General features: G+C 44.0%; 19 non-coding genes across 19 annotated transcripts; all 19 read left to right on the forward strand.

The window, feature by feature from the left end:
- The first annotated feature begins 524 nt into the window (after positions 1-524).
- Trnar-ucu (transfer RNA arginine (anticodon UCU)) lies at positions 525-597 on the forward strand. The gene has a single exon. It is a non-coding gene; the product is annotated as a tRNA-Arg (tRNA).
- A 1,220-nt stretch (positions 598-1,817) lies between these two features.
- On the forward strand, positions 1,818-1,890 carry Trnar-ucu (transfer RNA arginine (anticodon UCU)). Its single transcript has one exon. It is a non-coding gene; the product is annotated as a tRNA-Arg (tRNA).
- Positions 1,891-3,110: 1,220 nt separating this feature from the next.
- Positions 3,111-3,183, forward strand: Trnar-ucu (transfer RNA arginine (anticodon UCU)). Its single transcript has one exon. It is a non-coding gene; the product is annotated as a tRNA-Arg (tRNA).
- Positions 3,184-4,402: 1,219 nt separating this feature from the next.
- Positions 4,403-4,475, forward strand: Trnar-ucu (transfer RNA arginine (anticodon UCU)). Its single transcript has one exon. It is a non-coding gene; the product is annotated as a tRNA-Arg (tRNA).
- Positions 4,476-5,694: 1,219 nt separating this feature from the next.
- On the forward strand, positions 5,695-5,767 carry Trnar-ucu (transfer RNA arginine (anticodon UCU)). Its single transcript has one exon. It is a non-coding gene; the product is annotated as a tRNA-Arg (tRNA).
- Positions 5,768-6,987: 1,220 nt separating this feature from the next.
- Positions 6,988-7,060, forward strand: Trnar-ucu (transfer RNA arginine (anticodon UCU)). Its single transcript has one exon. It is a non-coding gene; the product is annotated as a tRNA-Arg (tRNA).
- Positions 7,061-8,280: 1,220 nt separating this feature from the next.
- On the forward strand, positions 8,281-8,353 carry Trnar-ucu (transfer RNA arginine (anticodon UCU)). Its single transcript has one exon. It is a non-coding gene; the product is annotated as a tRNA-Arg (tRNA).
- A 1,220-nt stretch (positions 8,354-9,573) lies between these two features.
- On the forward strand, positions 9,574-9,646 carry Trnar-ucu (transfer RNA arginine (anticodon UCU)). The gene has a single exon. It is a non-coding gene; the product is annotated as a tRNA-Arg (tRNA).
- A 1,220-nt stretch (positions 9,647-10,866) lies between these two features.
- On the forward strand, positions 10,867-10,939 carry Trnar-ucu (transfer RNA arginine (anticodon UCU)). Its single transcript has one exon. It is a non-coding gene; the product is annotated as a tRNA-Arg (tRNA).
- A 1,220-nt stretch (positions 10,940-12,159) lies between these two features.
- Positions 12,160-12,232, forward strand: Trnar-ucu (transfer RNA arginine (anticodon UCU)). Its single transcript has one exon. It is a non-coding gene; the product is annotated as a tRNA-Arg (tRNA).
- A 1,220-nt stretch (positions 12,233-13,452) lies between these two features.
- Trnar-ucu (transfer RNA arginine (anticodon UCU)) lies at positions 13,453-13,525 on the forward strand. Its single transcript has one exon. It is a non-coding gene; the product is annotated as a tRNA-Arg (tRNA).
- Positions 13,526-14,745: 1,220 nt separating this feature from the next.
- Positions 14,746-14,818, forward strand: Trnar-ucu (transfer RNA arginine (anticodon UCU)). The gene has a single exon. It is a non-coding gene; the product is annotated as a tRNA-Arg (tRNA).
- Positions 14,819-16,038: 1,220 nt separating this feature from the next.
- Trnar-ucu (transfer RNA arginine (anticodon UCU)) lies at positions 16,039-16,111 on the forward strand. The gene has a single exon. It is a non-coding gene; the product is annotated as a tRNA-Arg (tRNA).
- Positions 16,112-17,331: 1,220 nt separating this feature from the next.
- Trnar-ucu (transfer RNA arginine (anticodon UCU)) lies at positions 17,332-17,404 on the forward strand. Its single transcript has one exon. It is a non-coding gene; the product is annotated as a tRNA-Arg (tRNA).
- Positions 17,405-18,624: 1,220 nt separating this feature from the next.
- On the forward strand, positions 18,625-18,697 carry Trnar-ucu (transfer RNA arginine (anticodon UCU)). Its single transcript has one exon. It is a non-coding gene; the product is annotated as a tRNA-Arg (tRNA).
- A 1,220-nt stretch (positions 18,698-19,917) lies between these two features.
- On the forward strand, positions 19,918-19,990 carry Trnar-ucu (transfer RNA arginine (anticodon UCU)). The gene has a single exon. It is a non-coding gene; the product is annotated as a tRNA-Arg (tRNA).
- Positions 19,991-21,210: 1,220 nt separating this feature from the next.
- Trnar-ucu (transfer RNA arginine (anticodon UCU)) lies at positions 21,211-21,283 on the forward strand. Its single transcript has one exon. It is a non-coding gene; the product is annotated as a tRNA-Arg (tRNA).
- Positions 21,284-22,503: 1,220 nt separating this feature from the next.
- Trnar-ucu (transfer RNA arginine (anticodon UCU)) lies at positions 22,504-22,576 on the forward strand. Its single transcript has one exon. It is a non-coding gene; the product is annotated as a tRNA-Arg (tRNA).
- Positions 22,577-23,796: 1,220 nt separating this feature from the next.
- On the forward strand, positions 23,797-23,869 carry Trnar-ucu (transfer RNA arginine (anticodon UCU)). The gene has a single exon. It is a non-coding gene; the product is annotated as a tRNA-Arg (tRNA).
- Positions 23,870-24,690: the final 821 nt, after the last annotated feature.

Here is a 24,690-nt window from a genome sequence, read left to right on the forward strand (position 1 = left end):
TGTCACCAAGCAATGGCTGACGCTTCGAGCACGGCATGGAATTGCCAGGGAGGTGATGCAGCTAACGTTCCTGGTAAATGTGCTAACAGGGCACACACGTCCGTTGGAGTGTATACATATGATGGGGACCGGCTGTGACACAGCAGTCAACCAAAGTCAAAAAATGTGACTAATCGTACAGTGTTCCCAGTGTGTCGTTTACCACTTTGTGAGTGGATGCTGTTCTAAAGAGCGCAATTCCCATTTATCTGTAAGCAGCGCACGTGAGCGAATCTAATAGCAGGACTGTGTTACTACGATTGTACAGAGCAACTCTGTCAATACGCAGGTGTTTCAATCAGTAGAGCCATGGTAGACAGAGCGATTCGGAGCGATGTATCGTGTCTGTTACATAAATAATGAGTCTTTGATGTAATTGCTTCAGAGAAATATGAAAGTAAGCCTATCAGAAAAGTAACGCGAGACATGTAGCACGGGTCATGTCTTGCAGAATCTCTTACATCTGAGACCATCACTTGCACAGCGTCCCTTTGGCGCAGAGGATAGTGCGTTGGACTTCTAATCCAAAGGTCGTGGGTTCGATCCCCACAAGGGACGGGCAATTTTTAAAAATGTGTGCCAATCACGAGATGGGAATTGACATATGGGTAACCACAAGCGTCTTCAAAAGGTGAAAATTGTTGTGACTTCAGTTCTATGCTTAAATATGTTAACCTTACACATACAAGCAAAATTCTCGTAGATCCATGACGCTGCTATGTGTAAATGCTGTAAAAGCGGAACCATATCTTCACGCCCCTGTTCACAGGAATTTTCTTTCAATACCCAATTTTTACCTACACATAGAAATATAGCAATAGAACGCACATTTTGTACAGAAACAAATACAATGAAGAGTGAAATAATTTTGTATTACTTCACGAGTCAATGTATGTAATCCCAGTCATGATCTTTAATTCTTCCAGCCCAAGGTGAGAGGGTTTCAGTTTTCTCGGCCACAAGTGAGAAAAGTAGACAGTTTCACAACAAGATATTGTACTATGGTTCCTTAACTGTTCCCAGTAAGCAATGGCACTCTGTATCTATAGAAACGGCGGCAATTTTCGCTTCAGCACAGGGGGCTTTTACTGGAGACTGCCAGGAGTGGACTTGGTGGATGCATGAAGGGAGAAGACCAGACAGAGATGTCTGACGCTCCGCTGACGCTTGCAGAAAACTACATTAAGTATGATTCCCGCCTATAACTGACGGCGAGAGAGATGCATCATCTGTCCACTTCTCATCGAAGCACACTGTCACCAAGCAATGGCTGACGCTTCGAGCACGGCATGGAATTGCCAGGGAGGTGATGCAGCTAACGTTCCTGGTAAATGTGCTAACAGGGCACACACGTCCGTTGGAGTGTATACATATGATGGGGACCGGCTGTGACACAGCAGTCAACCAAAGTCAAAAAATGTGACTAATCGTACAGTGTTCCCAGTGTGTCGTTTACCACTTTGTGAGTGGATGCTGTTCTAAAGAGCGCAATTCCCATTTATCTGTAAGCAGCGCACGTGAGCGAATCTAATAGCAGGACTGTGTTACTACGATTGTACAGAGCAACTCTGTCAATACGCAGGTGTTTCAATCAGTAGAGCCATGGTAAACAGAGCGATTCGGAGCGATGTATCGTGTCTGTTACATAAATAATGAGTCTTTGATGTAATTGCTTCAGAGAAATATGAAAGTAAGCCTATCAGAAAAGTAACGCGAGACATGTAGCACGGGTCATGTCTTGCAGAATCTCTTACATCTGAGACCATCACTTGCACAGCGTCCCTTTGGCGCAGAGGATAGCGCGTTGGACTTCTAATCCAAAGGTCGTGGGTTCGATCCCCACAAGGGACGGGCAATTTTTAAAAATGTGTGCCAATCACGAGATGGGAATTGACATATGGGTAACCACAAGCGTCTTCAAAAGGTGAAAATTGTTGTGACTTCAGTTCTATGCTTAAATATGTTAACCTTACACATACAAGCAAAATTCTCGTAGATCCATGACGCTGCTATGTGTAAATGCTGTAAAAGCGGAACCATATCTTCACGCCCCTGTTCACGGGAATTTTCTTTCAATACCCAATTTTTACCTACACATAGAAATATAGCAATAGAACGCACATTTTGTACAGAAACAAATACAATGAAGAGTGAAATAATTTTGTATTACTTCACGAGTCAATGTATGTAATCCAAGTCATGATCTTTAATTCTTCCAGCCCAAGGTGAGAGGGTTTCAGTTTTCTCGGTCACAAGTGAGAAAAGTAGACAGTTTCACAACAAGATATTGTACTATGGTTCCTTAACTGTTCCCAGTAAGCAATGGCACTCTGTATCTATAGAAACGGCGGCAATTTTCGCTTCAGCACAGGGGGCTTTTACTGGAGACTGCCAGGAGTGGACTTGGTGGATGCATGAAGGGAGAAGACCAGACAGAGATGTCTGACGCTCCGCTGACGCTTGCAGAAAACTACATTAAGTATGATTCCCGCCTATAACTGACGGCGAGAGAGATGCATCATCTGTCCACTTCTCATCGAAGCACACTGTCACCAAGCAATGGCTGACGCTTCGAGCACGGCATGGAATTGCCAGGGAGGTGATGCAGCTAACGTTCCTGGTAAATGTGCTAACAGGGCACACACGTCCGTTGGAGTGTATACATATGATGGGGACCGGCTGTGACACAGCAGTCAACCAAAGTCAAAAAATGTGACTAATCGTACAGTGTTCCCAGTGTGTCGTTTACCACTTTGTGAGTGGATGCTGTTCTAAAGAGCGCAATTCCCATTTATCTGTAAGCAGCGCACATGAGCGAATCTAATAGCAGGACTGTGTTACTACGATTGTACAGAGCAACTCTGTCAATACGCAGGTGTTTCAATCAGTAGAGCCATGGTAAACAGAGCGATTCGGAGCGATGTATCGTGTCTGTTACATAAATAATGAGTCTTTGATGTAATTGCTTCAGAGAAATATGAAAGTAAGCCTATCAGAAAAGTAACGCGAGACATGTAGCACGGGTCATGTCTTGCAGAATCTCTTACATCTGAGACCATCACTTGCACAGCGTCCCTTTGGCGCAGAGGATAGCGCGTTGGACTTCTAATCCAAAGGTCGTGGGTTCGATCCCCACAAGGGACGGGCAATTTTTAAAAATGTGTGCCAATCACGAGATGGGAATTGACATATGGGTAACCACAAGCGTCTTCAAAAGGTGAAAATTGTTGTGACTTCAGTTCTATGCTTAAATATGTTAACCTTACACATACAAGCAAAATTCTCGTAGATCCATGACGCTGCTATGTGTAAATGCTGTAAAAGCGGAACCATATCTTCACGCCCCTGTTCACAGGAATTTTCTTTCAATACCCAATTTTTACCTACACATAGAAATATAGCAATAGAACGCACATTTTGACAGAAACAAATACAATGAAGAGTGAAATAATTTTGTATTACTTCACGAGTCAATGTATGTAATCCCAGTCATGATCTTTAATTCTTCCAGCCCAAGGTGAGAGGGTTTCAGTTTTCTCGGCCACAAGTGAGAAAAGTAGACAGTTTCACAACAAGATATTGTACTATGGTTCCTTAACTGTTCCCAGTAAGCAATGGCACTCTGTATCTATAGAAACGGCGGCAATTTTCGCTTCAGCACAGGGGGCTTTTACTGGAGACTGCCAGGAGTGGACTTGGTGGATGCATGAAGGGAGAAGACCAGACAGATATGTCTGACGCTCCACTGACGCTTGCAGAAAACTACATTAAGTATGATTCCCGCCTATAACTGACGGCGAGAGAGATGCATCATCTGTCCACTTCTCATCGAAGCACACTGTCACCAAGCAATGGCTGACGCTTCGAGCACGGCATGGAATTGCCAGGGAGGTGATGCAGCTAACGTTCCTGGTAAATGTGCTAACAGGGCAAAAACGTCCGTTGGAGTGTATACATATGATGGGGACCGGCTGTGACACAGCAGTCAACCAAAGTCAAAAAATGTGACTAATCGTACAGTGTTCCCAGTGTGTCGTTTACCACTTTGTGAGTGGATGCTGTTCTAAAGAGCGCAATTCCCATTTATCTGTAAGCAGCGCACGTGAGCGAATCTAATAGCAGGACTGTGTTACTACGATTGTACAGAGCAACTCTGTCAATACGCAGGTGTTTCAATCAGTAGAGCCATGGTAAACAGAGCGATTCGGAGCGATGTATCGTGTCTGTTACATAAATAATGAGTCTTTGATGTAATTGCTTCAGAGAAATATGAAAGTAAGCCTATCAGAAAAGTAACGCGAGACATGTAGCACGGGTCATGTCTTGCAGAATCTCTTACATCTGAGACCATCACTTGCACAGCGTCCCTTTGGCGCAGAGGATAGCGCGTTGGACTTCTAATCCAAAGGTCGTGGGTTCGATCCCCACAAGGGACGGGCAATTTTTAAAAATGTGTGCCAATCACGAGATGGGAATTGACATATGGGTAACCACAAGCGTCTTCAAAAGGTGAAAATTGTTGTGACTTCAGTTCTATGCTTAAATATGTTAACCTTACACATACAAGCAAAATTCTCGTAGATCCATGACGCTGCTATGTGTAAATGCTGTAAAAGCGGAACCATATCTTCACGCCCCTGTTCACGGGAATTTTCTTTCAATACCCAATTTTTACCTACACATAGAAATATAGCAATAGAACGCACATTTTGACAGAAACAAATACAATGAAGAGTGAAATAATTTTGTATTACTTCACGAGTCAATGTATGTAATCCCAGTCATGATCTTTAATTCTTCCAGCCCAAGGTGAGAGGGTTTCAGTTTTCTCGGCCACAAGTGAGAAAAGTAGACAGTTTCACAACAAGATATTGTACTATGGTTCCTTAACTGTTCCCAGTAAGCAATGGCACTCTGTATCTATAGAAACGGCGGCAATTTTCGCTTCAGCACAGGGGGCTTTTACTGGAGACTGCCAGGAGTGGACTTGGTGGATGCATGAAGGGAGAAGACCAGACAGAGATGTCTGACGCTCCGCTGACGCTTGCAGAAAACTACATTAAGTATGATTCCCGCCTATAACTGACGGCGAGAGAGATGCATCATCTGTCCACTTCTCATCGAAGCACACTGTCACCAAGCAATGGCTGACGCTTCGAGCACGGCATGGAATTGCCAGGGAGGTGATGCAGCTAACGTTCCTGGTAAATGTGCTAACAGGGCACACACGTCCGTTGGAGTGTATACATATGATGGGGACCGGCTGTGACACAGCAGTCAACCAAAGTCAAAAAATGTGACTAATCGTACAGTGTTCCCAGTGTGTCGTTTACCACTTTGTGAGTGGATGCTGTTCTAAAGAGCGCAATTCCCATTTATCTGTAAGCAGCGCACGTGAGCGAATCTAATAGCAGGACTGTGTTACTACGATTGTACAGAGCAACTCTGTCAATACGCAGGTGTTTCAATCAGTAGAGCCATGGTAAACAGAGCGATTCGGAGCGATGTATCGTGTCTGTTACATAAATAATGAGTCTTTGATGTAATTGCTTCAGAGAAATATGAAAGTAAGCCTATCAGAAAAGTAACGCGAGACATGTAGCACGGGTCATGTCTTGCAGAATCTCTTACATCTGAGACCATCACTTGCACAGCGTCCATTTGGCGCAGAGGATAGCGCGTTGGACTTCTAATCCAAAGGTCGTGGGTTCGATCCCCACAAGGGACGGGCAATTTTTAAAAATGTGTGCCAATCACGAGATGGGAATTGACATATGGGTAACCACAAGCGTCTTCAAAAGGTGAAAATTGTTGTGACTTCAGTTCTATGCTTAAATATGTTAACCTTACACATACAAGCAAAATTCTCGTAGATCCATGACGCTGCTATGTGTAAATGCTGTAAAAGCGGAACCATATCTTCACGCCCCTGTTCACGGGAATTTTCTTTCAATACCCAATTTTTACCTACACATAGAAATATAGCAATAGAACGCACATTTTGTACAGAAACAAATACAATGAAGAGTGAAATAATTTTGTATTACTTCACGAGTCAATGTATGTAATCCCAGTCATGATCTTTAATTCTTCCAGCCCAAGGTGAGAGGGTTTCAGTTTCCTCGGCCACAAGTGAGAAAAGTAGATAGTTTCACAACAAGATATTGTACTATGGTTCCTTAACTGTTCCCAGTAAGCAATGGCACTCTGTATCTATAGAAACGGCGGCAATTTTCGCTTCAGCACAGGGGGCTTTTACTGGAGACTGCCAGGAGTGGACTTGGTGGATGCATGAAGGGAGAAGACCAGACAGAGATGTCTGACGCTCCGCTGACGCTTGCAGAAAACTACATTAAGTATGATTCCCGCCTATAACTGACGGCGAGAGAGATGCATCATCTGTCCACTTCTCATCGAAGCACACTGTCACCAAGCAATGGCTGACGCTTCGAGCACGGCATGGAATTGCCAGGGAGGTGATGCAGCTAACGTTCCTGGTAAATGTGCTAACAGGGCACACACGTCCGTTGGAGTGTATACATATGATGGGGACCGGCTGTGACACAGCAGTCAACCAAAGTCAAAAAATGTGACTAATCGTACAGTGTTCCCAGTGTGTCGTTTACCACTTTGTGAGTGGATGCTGTTCTAAAGAGCGCAATTCCCATTTATCTGTAAGCAGCGCACGTGAGCGAATCTAATAGCAGGACTGTGTTACTACGATTGTACAGAGCAACTCTGTCAATACGCAGGTGTTTCAATCAGTAGAGCCATGGTAAACAGAGCGATTCGGAGCGATGTATCGTGTCTGTTACATAAATAATGAGTCTTTGATGTAATTGCTTCAGAGAAATATGAAAGTAAGCCTATCAGAAAAGTAACGCGAGACATGTAGCACGGGTCATGTCTTGCAGAATCTCTTCAATCTGAGACCATCAATTGCACAGCGTCCCTTTGGCGCAGAGGATAGCGCGTTGGACTTCTCATCCAAAGGTCGTGGGTTCGATCCCCACAAGGGACGGGCAATTTTTAAAAATGTGTGCCAATCACGAGATGGGAATTGACATATGGGTAACCACAAGCGTCTTCAAAAGGTGAAAATTGTTGTGACTTCAGTTCTATGCTTAAATATGTTAACCTTACACATACAAGCAAAATTCTCGTAGATCCATGACGCTGCTATGTGTAAATGCTGTAAAAGCGGAACCATATCTTCACGCCCCTGTTCACGGGAATTTTCTTTCAATACCCAATTTTTACCTACACATAGAAATATAGCAATAGAACGCACATTTTGTACAGAAACAAATACAATGAAGAGTGAAATAATTTTGTATTACTTCACGAGTCAATGTATGTAATCCCAGTCATGATCTTTAATTCTTCCAGCCCAAGGTGAGAGGGTTTCAGTTTTCTCGGCCACAAGTGAGAAAAGTAGACAGTTTCACAACAAGATATTGTACTATGGTTCCTTAACTGTTCCCAGTAAGCAATGGCACTCTGTATCTATAGAAACGGCGGCAATTTTCGCTTCAGCACAGGGGGCTTTTACTGGAGACTGCCAGGAGTGGACTTGGTGGATGCATGAAGGGAGAAGACCAGACAGAGATGTCTGACGCTCCGCTGACGCTTGCAGAAAACTACATTAAGTATGATTCCCGCCTATAACTGACGGCGAGAGAGATGCATCATCTGTCCACTTCTCATCGAAGCACACTGTCACCAAGCAATGGCTGACGCTTCGAGCACGGCATGGAATTGCCAGGGAGGTGATGCAGCTAACGTTCCTGGTAAATGTGCTAACAGGGCACACACGTCCGTTGGAGTGTATACATATGATGGGGACCGGCTGTGACACAGCAGTCAACCAAAGTCAAAAAATGTGACTAATCGTACAGTGTTCCCAGTGTGTCGTTTACCACTTTGTGAGTGGATGCTGTTCTAAAGAGCGCAATTCCCATTTATCTGTAAGCAGCGCACGTGAGCGAATCTAATAGCAGGACTGTGTTACTACGATTGTACAGAGCAACTCTGTCAATACGCAGGTGTTTCAATCAGTAGAGCCATGGTAAACAGAGCGATTCGGAGCGATGTATCGTGTCTGTTACATAAATAATGAGTCTTTGATGTAATTGCTTCAGAGAAATATGAAAGTAAGCCTATCAGAAAAGTAACGCGAGACATGTAGCACGGGTCATGTCTTGCAGAATCTCTTACATCTGAGACCATCACTTGCACAGCGTCCCTTTGGCGCAGAGGATAGCGCGTTGGACTTCTAATCCAAAGGTCGTGGGTTCGATCCCCACAAGGGACGGGCAATTTTTAAAAATGTGTGCCAATCACGAGATGGGAATTGTCATATGGGTAACCACAAGCGTCTTCAAAAGGTGAAAATTGTTGTGACTTCAGTTCTATGCTTAAATATGTTAACCTTACACATACAAGCAAAATTCTCGTAGATCCATGACGCTGCTATGTGTAAATGCTGTAAAAGCGGAACCATATCTTCACGCCCCTGTTCACAGGAATTTTCTTTCAATACCCAATTTTTACCTACACATAGAAATATAGCAATAGAACGCACATTTTGTACAGAAACAAATACAATGAAGAGTGAAATAATTTTGTATTACTTCACGAGTCAATGTATGTAATCCCAGTCATGATCTTTAATTCTTCCAGCCCAAGGTGAGAGGGTTTCAGTTTTCTCGGCCACAAGTGAGAAAAGTAGACAGTTTCACAACAAGATATTGTACTACGGTTCCTTAACTGTTCCCAGTAAGCAATGGCACTCTGTATCTATAGAAACGGCGGCAATTTTCGCTTCAGCACAGGGGGCTTTTACTGGAGACTGCCAGGAGTGGACTTGGTGGATGCATGAAGGGAGAAGACCAGACAGAGATGTCTGACGCTCCGCTGACGCTTGCAGAAAACTACATTAAGTATGATTCCCGCCTATAACTGACGGCGAGAGAGATGCATCATCTGTCCACTTCTCATCGAAGCACACTGTCACCAAGCAATGGCTGACGCTTCGAGCACGGCATGGAATTGCCAGGGAGGTGATGCAGCTAACGTTCCTGGTAAATGTGCTAACAGGGCACACACGTCCGTTGGAGTGTATACATATGATGGGGACCGGCTGTGACACAGCAGTCAACCAAAGTCAAAAAATGTGACTAATCGTACAGTGTTCCCAGTGTGTCGTTTACCACTTTGTGAGTGGATGCTGTTCTAAAGAGCGCAATTCCCATTTATCTGTAAGCAGCGCACGTGAGCGAATCTAATAGCAGGACTGTGTTACTACGATTGTACAGAGCAACTCTGTCAATACGCAGGTGTTTCAATCAGTAGAGCCATGGTAAACAGAGCGATTCGGAGCGATGTATCGTGTCTGTTACATAAATAATGAGTCTTTGATGTAATTGCTTCAGAGAAATATGAAAGTAAGCCTATCAGAAAAGTAACGCGAGACATGTAGCACGGGTCATGTCTTGCAGAATCTCTTACATCTGAGACCATCACTTGCACAGCGTCCCTTTGGCGCAGAGGATAGCGCGTTGGACTTCTAATCCAAAGGTCGTGGGTTCGATCCCCACAAGGGGCGGGCAATTTTTAAAAATGTGTGCCAATCACGAGATGGGAATTGTCATATGGGTAACCACAAGCGTGTTCAAAAGGTGAAAATTGTTGTGACTTCAGTTCTATGCTTAAATATGTTAACCTTACACATACAAGCAAAATTCTCGTAGATCCATGACGCTGCTATGTGTAAATGCTGTAAAAGCGGAACCATATCTTCACGCCCCTGTTCACGGGAATTTTCTTTCAATACCCAATTTTTACCTACACATAGAAATATAGCAATAGAACGCACATTTTGTACAGAAACAAATACAATGAAGAGTGAAATAATTTTGTATTACTTCACGAGTCAATGTATGTAATCCCAGTCATGATCTTTAATTCTTCCAGCCCAAGGTGAGAGGGTTTCAGTTTTCTCGGCCACAAGTGAGAAAAGTAGACAGTTTCACAACAAGATATTGTACTATGGTTCCTTAACTGTTCCCAGTAAGCAATGGCACTCTGTATCTATAGAAACGGCGGCAATTTTCGCTTCAGCACAGGGGGCTTTTACTGGAGACTGCCAGGAGTGGACTTGGTGGATGCATGAAGGGAGAAGACCAGACAGAGATGTCTGACGCTCCGCTGACGCTTGCAGAAAACTACATTAAGTATGATTCCCGCCTATAACTGACGGCGAGAGAGATGCATCATCTGTCCACTTCTCATCGAAGCACACTGTCACCAAGCAATGGCTGACGCTTCGAGCACGGCATGGAATTGCCAGGGAGGTGATGCAGCTAACGTTCCTGGTAAATGTGCTAACAGGGCACACACGTCCGTTGGAGTGTATACATATGATGGGGACCGGCTGTGACACAGCAGTCAACCAAAGTCAAAAAATGTGACTAATCGTACAGTGTTCCCAGTGTGTCGTTTACCACTTTGTGAGTGGATGCTGTTCTAAAGAGCGCAATTCCCATTTATCTGTAAGCAGCGCACGTGAGCGAATCTAATAGCAGGACTGTGTTACTACGATTGTACAGAGCAACTCTGTCAATACGCAGGTGTTTCAATCAGTAGAGCCATGGTAAACAGAGCGATTCGGAGCGATGTATCGTGTCTGTTACATAAATAATGAGTCTTTGATGTAATTGCTTCAGAGAAATATGAAAGTAAGCCTATCAGAAAAGTAACGCGAGACATGTAGCACGGGTCATGTCTTGCAGAATCTCTTACATCTGAGACCATAACTTGCACAGCGTCCCTTTGGCGCAGAGGATAGCGCGTTGGACTTCTAATCCAAAGGTCGTGGGTTCGATCCCCACAAGGGACGGGCAATTTTTAAAAATGTGTGCCAATCACGAGATGGGAATTGACATATGGGTAACCACAAGCGTCTTCAAAAGGTGAAAATTGTTGTGACTTCAGTTCTATGCTTAAATATGTTAACCTTACACATACAAGCAAAATTCTCGTAGATCCATGACGCTGCTATGTGTAAATGCTGTAAAAGCGGAACCATATCTTCACGCCCCTGTTCACGGGAATTTTCTTTCAATACCCAATTTTTACCTACACATAGAAATATAGCAATAGAACGCACATTTTGTACAGAAACAAATACAATGAAGAGTGAAATAATTTTGTATTACTTCACGAGTCAATGTATGTAATCCCAGTCATGATCTTTAATTCTTCCAGCCCAAGGTGAGAGGGTTTCAGTTTTCTCGGCCACAAGTGAGAAAAGTAGACAGTTTCACAACAAGATATTGTACTATGGTTCCTTAACTGTTCCCAGTAAGCAATGGCACTCTGTATCTATAGAAACGGCGGCAATTTTCGCTTCAGCACAGGGGGCTTTTACTGGAGACTGCCAGGAGTGGACTTGGTGGATGCATGAAGGGAGAAGACCAGACAGAGATGTCTGACGCTCCGCTGACGCTTGCAGAAAACTACATTAAGTATGATTCCCGCCTATAACTGACGGCGAGAGAGATGCATCATCTGTCCACTTCTCATCGAAGCACACTGTCACCAAGCAATGGCTGACGCTTCGAGCACGGCATGGAATTGCCAGGGAGGTGATGCAGCTAACGTTCCTGGTAAATGTGCTAACAGGGCACACACGTCCGTTGGAGTGTATACATATGATGGGGACCGGCTGTGACACAGCAGTCAACCAAAGTCAAAAAATGTGACTAATCGTACAGTGTTCCCAGTGTGTCGTTTACCACTTTGTGAGTGGATGCTGTTCTAAAGAGCGCAATTCCCATTTATCTGTAAGCAGCGCACGTGAGCGAATCTAATAGCAGGACTGTGTTACTACGATTGTACAGAGCAACTCTGTCAATACGCAGGTGTTTCAATCAGTAGAGCCATGGTAAACAGAGCGATTCGGAGCGATGTATCGTGTCTGTTACATAAATAATGAGTCTTTGATGTAATTGCTTCAGAGAAATATGAAAGTAAGCCTATCAGAAAAGTAACGCGAGACATGTAGCACGGGTCATGTCTTGCAGAATCTCTTACATCTGAGACCATCACTTGCACAGCGTCCCTTTGGCGCAGAGAATAGCGCGTTGGACTTCTAATCCAAAGGTCGTGGGTTCGATCCCCACAAGGGACGGGCAATTTTTAAAAATGTGTGCCAATCACGAGATGGGAATTGACATATGGGTAACCACAAGCGTCTTCAAAAGGTGAAAATTGTTGTGACTTCAGTTCTATGCTTAAATATGTTAACCTTACACATACAAGCAAAATTCTCGTAGATCCATGACGCTGCTATGTGTAAATGCTGTAAAAGCGGAACCATATCTTCACGCCCCTGTTCACGGGAATTTTCTTTCAATACCCAATTTTTACCTACACATAGAAATATAGCAATAGAACGCACATTTTGTACAGAAACAAATACAATGAAGAGTGAAATAATTTTGTATTACTTCACGAGTCAATGTATGTAATCCCAGTCATGATCTTTAATTCTTCCAGCCCAAGGTGAGAGGGTTTCAGTTTTCTCGGCCACAAGTGAGAAAAGTAGACAGTTTCACAACAAGATATTGTACTATGGTTCCTTAACTGTTCCCAGTAAGCAATGGCACTCTGTATCTATAGAAACGGCGGCAATTTTCGCTTCAGCACAGGGGGATTTTACTGGAGACTGCCAGGAGTGGACTTGGTGGATGCATGAAGGGAGAAGACCAGACAGAGATGTCTGACGCTCCGCTGACGCTTGCAGAAAACTACATTAAGTATGATTCCCGCCTATAACTGACGGCGAGAGAGATGCATCATCTGTCCACTTCTCATCGAAGCACACTGTCACCAAGCAATGGCTGACGCTTCGAGCACGGCATGGAATTGCCAGGGAGGTGATGCAGCTAACGTTCCTGGTAAATGTGCTAACAGGGCACACACGTCCGTTGGAGTGTATACATATGATGGGGACCGGCTGTGACACAGCAGTCAACCAAAGTCAAAAAATGTGACTAATCGTACAGTGTTCCCAGTGTGTCGTTTACCACTTTGTGAGTGGATGCTGTTCTAAAGAGCGCAATTCCCATTTATCTGTAAGCAGCGCACGTGAGCGAATCTAATAGCAGGACTGTGTTACTACGATTGTACAGAGCAACTCTGTCAATACGCAGGTGTTTCAATCAGTAGAGCCATGGTAAACAGAGCGATTCGGAGCGATGTATCGTGTCTGTTACATAAATAATGAGTCTTTGATGTAATTGCTTCAGAGAAATATGAAAGTAAGCCTATCAGAAAAGTAACGCGAGACATGTAGCACGGGTCATGTCTTGCAGAATCTCTTACATCTGAGACCATCACTTGCACAGCGTCCCTTTGGCGCAGAGAATAGCGCGTTGGACTTCTAATCCAAAGGTCGTGGGTTCGATCCCCACAAGGGACGGGCAATTTTTAAAAATGTGTGCCAATCACGAGATGGGAATTGACATATGGGTAACCACAAGCGTCTTCAAAAGGTGAAAATTGTTGTGACTTCAGTTCTATGCTTAAATATGTTAACCTTACACATACAAGCAAAATTCTCGTAGATCCATGACGCTGCTATGTGTAAATGCTGTAAAAGCGGAACCATATCTTCACGCCCCTGTTCACGGGAATTTTCTTTCAATACCCAATTTTTACCTACACATAGAAATATAGCAATAGAACGCACATTTTGTACAGAAACAAATACAATGAAGAGTGAAATAATTTTGTATTACTTCACGAGTCAATGTATGTAATCCCAGTCATGATCTTTAATTCTTCCAGCCCAAGGTGAGAGGGTTTCAGTTTTCTCGGCCACAAGTGAGAAAAGTAGACAGTTTCACAACAAGATATTGTACTATGGTTCCTTAACTGTTCCCAGTAAGCAATGGCACTCTGTATCTATAGAAACGGCGGCAATTTTCGCTTCAGCACAGGGGGCTTTTACTGGAGACTGCCAGGAGTGGACTTGGTGGATGCATGAAGGGAGAAGACCAGACAGAGATGTCTGACGCTCCGCTGACGCTTGCAGAAAACTACATTAAGTATGATTCCCGCCTATAACTGACGGCGAGAGAGATGCATCATCTGTCCACTTCTCATCGAAGCACACTGTCACCAAGCAATGGCTGACGCTTCGAGCACGGCATGGAATTGCCAGGGAGGTGATGCAGCTAACGTTCCTGGTAAATGTGCTAACAGGGCACACACGTCCGTTGGAGTGTATACATATGATGGGGACCGGCTGTGACACAGCAGTCAACCAAAGTCAAAAAATGTGACTAATCGTACAGTGTTCCCAGTGTGTCGTTTACCACTTTGTGAGTGGATGCTGTTCTAAAGAGCGCAATTCCCATTTATCTGTAAGCAGCGCACGTGAGCGAATCTAATAGCAGGACTGTGTTACTACGATTGTACAGAGCAACTCTGTCAATACGCAGGTGTTTCAATCAGTAGAGCCATGGTAAACAGAGCGATTCGGAGCGATGTATCGTGTCTGTTACATAAATAATGAGTCTTTGATGTAATTGCTTCAGAGAAATATGAAAGTAAGCCTATCAGAAAAGTAACGCGAGACATGTAGCACGGGTCATGTCTTGCAGAATCTCTTACATCTGAGACCATCACTTGCACAGCGTCCCTTTGGCGCAGAGGATAGCGCGTTGGACTTCTAATCCAAAGGTCGTGGGTTCGATCCCCACAAGGGACGGGCAATTTTTAAAAATGTGTGCCAATCACGAGATGGGAATTGACATATGGGTAACCACAAGCGTCTTCAAAAGGTGAAAATTGTTGTGACTTCAGTTCTATGCTTAAATATGTTAACCTTACACATACAAGCAAAATTCTCGTAGATCCATGACGCTGCTATGTGTAAATGCTGTAAAAGCGGAACCATATCTTCACGCCCCTGTTCACGGGAATTTTCTTTCAATACCCAATTTTTACCTACACATAGAAATATAGCAATAGAACGCACATTTTGTACAGAAACAAATACAATGAAGAGTGAAATACTTTTGTATTACTTCACGAGTCAATGTATGTAATCCCAGTCATGATCTTTAATTCTTCCAGCCCAAGGTGAGAGGGTTTCAGTTTTCTCGGCCACAAGTGAGAAAAGTAGACAGTTTCACAACAAGATATTGTACTATGGTTCCTTAACTGTTCCCAGTAAGCAATGGCACTCTGTATCTATAGAAACGGCGGCAATTTTCGCTTCAGCACAGGGGGCTTTTACTGGAGACTGCCAGGAGTGGACTTGGTGGATGCATGAAGGGAGAAGACCAGACAGAGATGTCTGACGCTCCGCTGACGCTTGCAGAAAACTACATTAAGTATGATTCCCGCCTATAACTGACGGCGAGAGAGATGCATCATCTGTCCACTTCTCATCGAAGCACACTGTCACCAAGCAATGGCTGACGCTTCGAGCACGGCATGGAATTGCCAGGGAGGTGATGCAGCTAACGTTCCTGGTAAATGTGCTAACAGGGCACACACGTCCGTTGGAGTGTATACATATGATGGGGACCGGCTGTGACACAGCAGTCAACCAAAGTCAAAAAATGTGACTAATCGTACAGTGTTCCCAGTGTGTCGTTTACCACTTTGTGAGTGGATGCTGTTCTAAAGAGCGCAATTCCCATTTATCTGTAAGCAGCGCACGTGAGCGAATCTAATAGCAGGACTGTGTTACTACGATTGTACAGAGCAACTCTGTCAATACGCAGGTGTTTCAATCAGTAGAGCCATGGTAAACAGAGCGATTCGGAGCGATGTATCGTGTCTGTTACATAAATAATGAGTCTTTGATGTAATTGCTTCAGAGAAATATGAAAGTAAGCCTATCAGAAAAGTAACGCGAGACATGTAGCACGGGTCATGTCTTGCAGAATCTCTTACATCTGAGACCATCACTTGCACAGCGTCCCTTTGGCGCAGAGGATAGCGCGTTGGACTTCTAATCCAAAGGTCGTGGGTTCGATCCCCACAAGGGACGGGCAATTTTTAAAAATGTGTGCCAATCACGAGATGGGAATTGACATATGGGTAACCACAAGCGTCTTCAAAAGGTGAAAATTGTTGTGACTTCAGTTCTATGCTTAAATATGTTAACCTTACACATACAAGCAAAATTCTCGTAGATCCATGACGCTGCTATGTGTAAATGCTGTAAAAGCGGAACCATATCTTCACGCCCCTGTTCACGGGAATTTTCTTTCAATACCCAATTTTTACCTACACATAGAAATATAGCAATAGAACGCACATTTTGTACAGAAACAAATACAATGAAGAGTGAAATAATTTTGTATTACTTCACGAGTCAATGTATGTAATCCCAGTCATGATCTTTAATTCTTCCAGCCCAAGGAGAGAGGGTTTCAGTTTTCTCGGCCACAAGTGAGAAAAGTAGACAGTTTCACAACAAGATATTGTACTATGGTTCCTTAACTGTTCCCAGTAAGCAATGGCACTCTGTATCTATAGAAACGGCGGCAATTTTCGCTTCAGCACAGGGGGCTTTTACTGGAGACTGCCAGGAGTGGACTTGGTGGATGCATGAAGGGAGAAGACCAGACAGAGATGTCTGACGCTCCGCTGACGCTTGCAGAAAACTACATTAAGTATGATTCCCGCCTATAACTGACGGCGAGAGAGATGCATCATCTGTCCACTTCTCATCGAAGCACACTGTCACCAAGCAATGGCTGACGCTTCGAGCACGGCATGGAATTGCCAGGGAGGTGATGCAGCTAACGTTCCTGGTAAATGTGCTAACAGGGCACACACGTCCGTTGGAGTGTATACATATGATGGGGACCGGCTGTGACACAGCAGTCAACCAAAGTCAAAAAATGTGACTAATCGTACAGTGTTCCCAGTGTGTCGTTTACCACTTTGTGAGTGGATGCTGTTCTAAAGAGCGCAATTCCCATTTATCTGTAAGCAGCGCACGTGAGCGAATCTAATAGCAGGACTGTGTTACTACGATTGTACAGAGCAACTCTGTCAATACGCAGGTGTTTCAATCAGTAGAGCCATGGTAAACAGAGCGATTCGGAGCGATGTATCGTGTCTGTTACATAAATAATGAGTCTTTGATGTAATTGCTTCAGAGAAATATGAAAGTAAGCCTATCAGAAAAGTAACGCGAGACATGTAGCACGGGTCATGTCTTGCAGAATCTCTTACATCTGAGACCATCACTTGCACAGCGTCCCTTTGGCGCAGAGGATAGCGCGTTGGACTTCTAATCCAAAGGTCGTGGGTTCGATCCCCACAAGGGACGGGCAATTTTTAAAAATGTGTGCCAATCACGAGATGGGAATTGACATATGGGTAACCACAAGCGTCTTCAAAAGGTGAAAATTGTTGTGACTTCAGTTCTATGCTTAAATATGTTAACCTTACACATACAAGCAAAATTCTCGTAGATCCATGACGCTGCTATGTGTAAATGCTGTAAAAGCGGAACCATATCTTCACGCCCCTGTTCACGGGAATTTTCTTTCAATACCCAATTTTTACCTACACATAGAAATATAGCAATAGAACGCACATTTTGTACAGAAACAAATACAATGAAGAGTGAAATAATTTTGTATTACTTCACGAGTCAATGTATGTAATCCCAGTCATGATCTTTAATTCTTCCAGCCCAAGGTGAGAGGGTTTCAGTTTTCTCGGCCACAAGTGAGAAAAGTAGACAGTTTCACAACAAGATATTGTACTATGGTTCCTTAACTGTTCCCAGTAAGCAATGGCACTCTGTATCTATAGAAACGGCGGCAATTTTCGCTTCAGCACAGGGGGCTTTTACTGGAGACTGCCAGGAGTGGACTTGGTGGATGCATGAAGGGAGAAGACCAGACAGAGATGTCTGACGCTCCGCTGACGCTTGCAGAAAACTACATTAAGTATGATTCCCGCCTATAACTGACGGCGAGAGAGATGCATCATCTGTCCACTTCTCATCGAAGCACACTGTCACCAAGCAATGGCTGACGCTTCGAGCACGGCATGGAATTGCCAGGGAGGTGATGCAGCTAACGTTCCTGGTAAATGTGCTAACAGGGCACACACGTCCGTTGGAGTGTATACATATGATGGGGACCGGCTGTGACACAGCAGTCAACCAAAGTCAAAAAATGTGACTAATCGTACAGTGTTCCCAGTGTGTCGTTTACCACTTTGTGAGTGGATGCTGTTCTAAAGAGCGCAATTCCCATTTATCTGTAAGCAGCGCACGTGAGCGAATCTAATAGCAGGACTGTGTTACTACGATTGTACAGAGCAACTCTGTCAATACGCAGGTGTTTCAATCAGTAGAGCCATGGTAAACAGAGCGATTCGGAGCGATGTATCGTGTCTGTTACATAAATAATGAGTCTTTGATGTAATTGCTTCAGAGAAATATGAAAGTAAGCCTATCAGAAAAGTAACGCGAGACATGTAGCACGGGTCATGTCTTGCAGAATCTCTTACATCTGAGACCATAACTTGCACAGCGTCCCTTTGGCGCAGAGGATAGCGCGTTGGACTTCTAATCCAAAGGTCGTGGGTTCGATCCCCACAAGGGACGGGCAATTTTTAAAAATGTGTGCCAATCACGAGATGGGAATTGACATATGGGTAACCACAAGCGTCTTCAAAAGGTGAAAATTGTTGTGACTTCAGTTCTATGCTTAAATATGTTAACCTTACACATACAAGCAAAATTCTCGTAGATCCATGACGCTGCTATGTGTAAATGCTGTAAAAGCGGAACCATATCTTCACGCCCCTGTTCACGGGAATTTTCTTTCAATACCCAATTTTTACCTACACATAGAAATATAGCAATAGAACGCACATTTTGTACAGAAACAAATACAATGAAGAGTGAAATAATTTTGTATTACTTCACGAGTCAATGTATGTAATCCCAGTCATGATCTTTAATTCTTCCAGCCCAAGGTGAGAGGGTTTCAGTTTTCTCGGCCACAAGTGAGAAAAGTAGACAGTTTCACAACAAGATATTGTACTATGGTTCCTTAACTGTTCCCAGTAAGCAATGGCACTCTGTATCTATAGAAACGGCGGCAATTTTCGCTTCAGCACAGGGGGCTTTTACTGGAGACTGCCAGGAGTGGACTTGGTGGATGCATGAAGGGAGAAGACCAGACAGAGATGTCTGACGCTCCGCTGACGCTTGCAGAAAACTACATTAAGTATGATTCCCGCCTATAACTGACGGCGAGAGAGATGCATCATCTGTCCACTTCTCATCGAAGCACACTGTCACCAAGCAATGGCTGACGCTTCGAGCACGGCATGGAATTGCCAGGGAGGTGATGCAGCTAACGTTCCTGGTAAATGTGCTAACAGGGCACACACGTCCGTTGGAGTGTATACATATGATGGGGACCGGCTGTGACACAGCAGTCAACCAAAGTCAAAAAATGTGACTAATCGTACAGTGTTCCCAGTGTGTCGTTTACCACTTTGTGAGTGGATGCTGTTCTAAAGAGCGCAATTCCCATTTATCTGTAAGCAGCGCACGTGAGCGAATCTAATAGCAGGACTGTGTTACTACGATTGTACAGAGCAACTCTGTCAATACGCAGGTGTTTCAATCAGTAGAGCCATGGTAAACAGAGCGATTCGGAGCGATGTATCGTGTCTGTTACATAAATAATGAGTCTTTGATGTAATTGCTTCAGAGAAATATGAAAGTAAGCCTATCAGAAAAGTAACGCGAGACATGTAGCACGGGTCATGTCTTGCAGAATCTCTTACATCTGAGACCATAACTTGCACAGCGTCCCTTTGGCGCAGAGGATAGCGCGTTGGACTTCTAATCCAAAGGTCGTGGGTTCGATCCCCACAAGGGACGGGCAATTTTTAAAAATGTGTGCCAATCACGAGATGGGAATTGACATATGGGTAACCACAAGCGTCTTCAAAAGGTGAAAATTGTTGTGACTTCAGTTCTATGCTTAAATATGTTAACCTTACACATACAAGCAAAATTCTCGTAGATCCATGACGCTGCTATGTGTAAATGCTGTAAAAGCGGAACCATATCTTCACGCCCCTGTTCACGGGAATTTTCTTTCAATACCCAATTTTTACCTACACATAGAAATATAGCAATAGAACGCACATTTTGTACAGAAACAAATACAATGAAGAGTGAAATAATTTTGTATTACTTCACGAGTCAATGTATGTAATCCCAGTCATGATCTTTAATTCTTCCAGCCCAAGGTGAGAGGGTTTCAGTTTTCTCGGCCACAAGTGAGAAAAGTAGACAGTTTCACAACAAGATATTGTACTATGGTTCCTTAACTGTTCCCAGTAAGCAATGGCACTCTGTATCTATAGAAACGGCGGCAATTTTCGCTTCAGCACAGGGGGCTTTTACTGGAGACTGCCAGGAGTGGACTTGGTGGATGCATGAAGGGAGAAGACCAGACAGAGATGTCTGACGCTCCGCTGACGCTTGCAGAAAACTACATTAAGTATGATTCCCGCCTATAACTGACGGCGAGAGAGATGCATCATCTGTCCACTTCTCATCGAAGCACACTGTCACCAAGCAATGGCTGACGCTTCGAGCACGGCATGGAATTGCCAGGGAGGTGATGCAGCTAACGTTCCTGGTAAATGTGCTAACAGGGCACACACGTCCGTTGGAGTGTATACATATGATGGGGACCGGCTGTGACACAGCAGTCAACCAAAGTCAAAAAATGTGACTAATCGTACAGTGTTCCCAGTGTGTCGTTTACCACTTTGTGAGTGGATGCTGTTCTAAAGAGCGCAATTCCCATTTATCTGTAAGCAGCGCACGTGAGCGAATCTAATAGCAGGACTGTGTTACTACGATTGTAAAGAGCAACTCTGTCAATACGCAGGTGTTTCAATCAGTAGAGCCATGGTAAACAGAGCGATTCGGAGCGATGTATCGTGTCTGTTACATAAATAATGAGTCTTTGATGTAATTGCTTCAGAGAAATATGAAAGTAAGCCTATCAGAAAAGTAACGCGAGACATGTAGCACGGGTCATGTCTTGCAGAATCTCTTACATCTGAGACCATCACTTGCACAGCGTCCCTTTGGCGCAGAGGATAGCGCGTTGGACTTCTAATCCAAAGGTCGTGGGTTCGGTCCCCACAAGGGACGGGCAATTTTTAAAAATGTGTGCCAATCACGAGATGGGAATTGACATATGGGTAACCACAAGCGTCTTCAAAAGGTGAAAATTGTTGTGACTTCAGTTCTATGCTTAAATATGTTAACCTTACACATACAAGCAAAATTCTCGTAGATCCATGACGCTGCTATGTGTAAATGCTGTAAAAGCGGAACCATATCTTCACGCCCCTGTTCACGGGAATTTTCTTTCAATACCCAATTTTTACCTACACATAGAAATATAGCAATAGAACGCACATTTTGTACAGAAACAAATACAATGAAGAGTGAAATAATTTTGTATTACTTCACGAGTCAATGTATGTAATCCCAGTCATGATCTTTAATTCTTCCAGCCCAAGGTGAGAGGGTTTCAGTTTTCTCGGCCACAAGTGAGAAAAGTAGACAGTTTCACAACAAGATATTGTACTATGGTTCCTTAACTGTTCCCAGTAAGCAATGGCACTCTGTATCTATAGAAACGGCGGCAATTTTCGCTTCAGCACAGGGGGCTTTTACTGGAGACTGCCAGGAGTGGACTTGGTGGATGCATGAAGGGAGAAGACCAGACAGAGATGTCTGACGCTCCGCTGACGCTTGCAGAAAACTACATTAAGTATGATTCCCGCCTATAACTGACGGCGAGAGAGATGCATCATCTGTCCACTTCTCATCGAAGCACACTGTCACCAAGCAATGGCTGACGCTTCGAGCACGGCATGGAATTGCCAGGGAGGTGATGCAGCTAACGTTCCTGGTAAATGTGCTAACAGGGCACACACGTCCGTTGGAGTGTATACATATGATGGGGACCGGCTGTGACACAGCAGTCAACCAAAGTCAAAAAATGTGACTAATCGTACAGTGTTCCCAGTGTGTCGTTTACCACTTTGTGAGTGGATGCTGTTCTAAAGAGCGCAATTCCCATTTATCTGTAAGCAGCGCACGTGAGCGAATCTAATAGCAGGACTGTGTTACTACGATTGTACAGAGCAACTCTGTCAATACGCAGGTGTTTCAATCAGTAGAGCCATGGTAAACAGAGCGATTCGGAGCGATGTATCGTGTCTGTTACATAAATAATGAGTCTTTGATGTAATTGCTTCAGAGAAATATGAAAGTAAGCCTATCAGAAAAGTAACGCGAGACATGTAGCACGGGTCATGTCTTGCAGAATCTCTTACATCTGAGACCATAACTTGCACAGCGTCCCTTTGGCGCAGAGGATAGCGCGTTGGACTTCTAATCCAAAGGTCGTGGGTTCGATCCCCACAAGGGACGGGCAATTTTTAAAAATGTGTGCCAATCACGAGATGGGAATTGACATATGGGTAACCACAAGCGTCTTCAAAAGGTGAAAATTGTTGTGACTTCAGTTCTATGCTTAAATATGTTAACCTTACACATACAAGCAAAATTCTCGTAGATCCATGACGCTGCTATGTGTAAATGCTGTAAAAGCGGAACCATATCTTCACGCCCCTGTTCACGGGAATTTTCTTTCAATACCCAATTTTTACCTACACATAGAAATATAGCAATAGAACGCACATTTTGTACAGAAACAAATACAATGAAGAGTGAAATAATTTTGTATTACTTCACGAGTCAATGTATGTAATCCCAGTCATGATCTTTAATTCTTCCAGCCCAAGGTGAGAGGGTTTCAGTTTTCTCGGCCACAAGTGAGAAAAGTAGACAGTTTCACAACAAGATATTGTACTATGGTTCCTTAACTGTTCCCAGTAAGCAATGGCACTCTGTATCTATAGAAACGGCGGCAATTTTCGCTTCAGCACAGGGGGCTTTTACTGGAGACTGCCAGGAGTGGACTTGGTGGATGCATGAAGGGAGAAGACCAGACAGAGATGTCTGACGCTCCGCTGACGCTTGCAGAAAACTACATTAAGTATGATTCCCGCCTATAACTGACGGCGAGAGAGATGCATCATCTGTCCACTTCTCATCGAAGCACACTGTCACCAAGCAATGGCTGACGCTTCGAGCATGGCATGGAATTGCCAGGGAGGTGATGCAGCTAACGTTCCTGGTAAATGTGCTAACAGGGCACACACGTCCGTTGGAGTGTATACATATGATGGGGACCGGCTGTGACACAGCAGTCAACCAAAGTCAAAAAATGTGACTAATCGTACAGTGTTCCCAGTGTGTCGTTTACCACTTTGTGAGTGGATGCTGTTCTAAAGAGCGCAATTCCCATTTATCTGTAAGCAGCGCACGTGAGCGAATCTAATAGCAGGACTGTGTTACTACGATTGTACAGAGCAACTCTGTCAATACGCAGGTGTTTCAATCAGTAGAGCCATGGTAAACAGAGCGATTCGGAGCGATGTATCGTGTCTGTTACATAAATAATGAGTCTTTGATGTAATTGCTTCAGAGAAATATGAAAGTAAGCCTATCAGAAAAGTAACGCGAGACATGTAGCACGGGTCATGTCTTGCAGAATCTCTTACATCTGAGACCGTCACTTGCACAGCGTCCCTTTGGCGCAGAGGATAGCGCGTTGGACTTCTAATCCAAAGGTCGTGGGTTCGATCCCCACAAGGGACGGGAAATTTTTAAAAATGTGTGCCAATCACGAGATGGGAATTGACATATGGGTAACCACAAGCGTTTTCAAAAGGTGAAAATTGTTGTGACTTCAGTTCTATGCTTAAATATGTTAACCTTACATATACAAGCAAAATTCTCGTAGATCCATGACGCTGCTATGTGTAAATGCTGTAAAAGCGGAACCATATCTTCACGCCCCTGTTCACGGGAATTTTCTTTCAATACCCAATTTTTACCTACACATAGAAATATAGCAATAGAACGCACATTTTGTACAGAAACAAATACAATGAAGAGTGAAATAATTTTGTATTACTTCACGAGTCAATGTATGTAATCCCAGTCATGATCTTTAATTCTTCCAGCCCAAGGTGAGAGGGTTTCAGTTTTCTCGGCCACAAGTGAGAAAAGTAGACAGTTTCACAACAAGATATTCTACTATGGTTCCTTAACTGTTCCCAGTAAGCAATGGCACTCTGTATCTATAGAAACGGCGGCAATTTTCGCTTCAGCACAGGGGGCTTTTACTGGAGACTGCCAGGAGTGGACTTGGTGGATGCATGAAGGGAGAAGACCAGACAGAGATGTCTGACGCTCCGCTGACGCTTGCAGAAAACTACATTAAGTATGATTCCCGCCTATAACTGACGGCGAGAGAGATGCATCATCTGTCCACTTCTCATCGAAGCACACTGTCACCAAGCAATGGCTGATGCTTCGAGCACGGCATGGAATTGCCAGGGAGGTGATGCAGCTAACGTTCCTGGTAAATGTGCTAACAGGGCACACACGTCCGTTGGAGTGTATACATATGATGG

This window comes from Schistocerca cancellata, chromosome 1 (assembly GCF_023864275.1).
Source record: "Schistocerca cancellata isolate TAMUIC-IGC-003103 chromosome 1, iqSchCanc2.1, whole genome shotgun sequence".
In the NCBI taxonomy this organism is placed as follows: domain Eukaryota; kingdom Metazoa; phylum Arthropoda; class Insecta; order Orthoptera; family Acrididae; genus Schistocerca; species Schistocerca cancellata.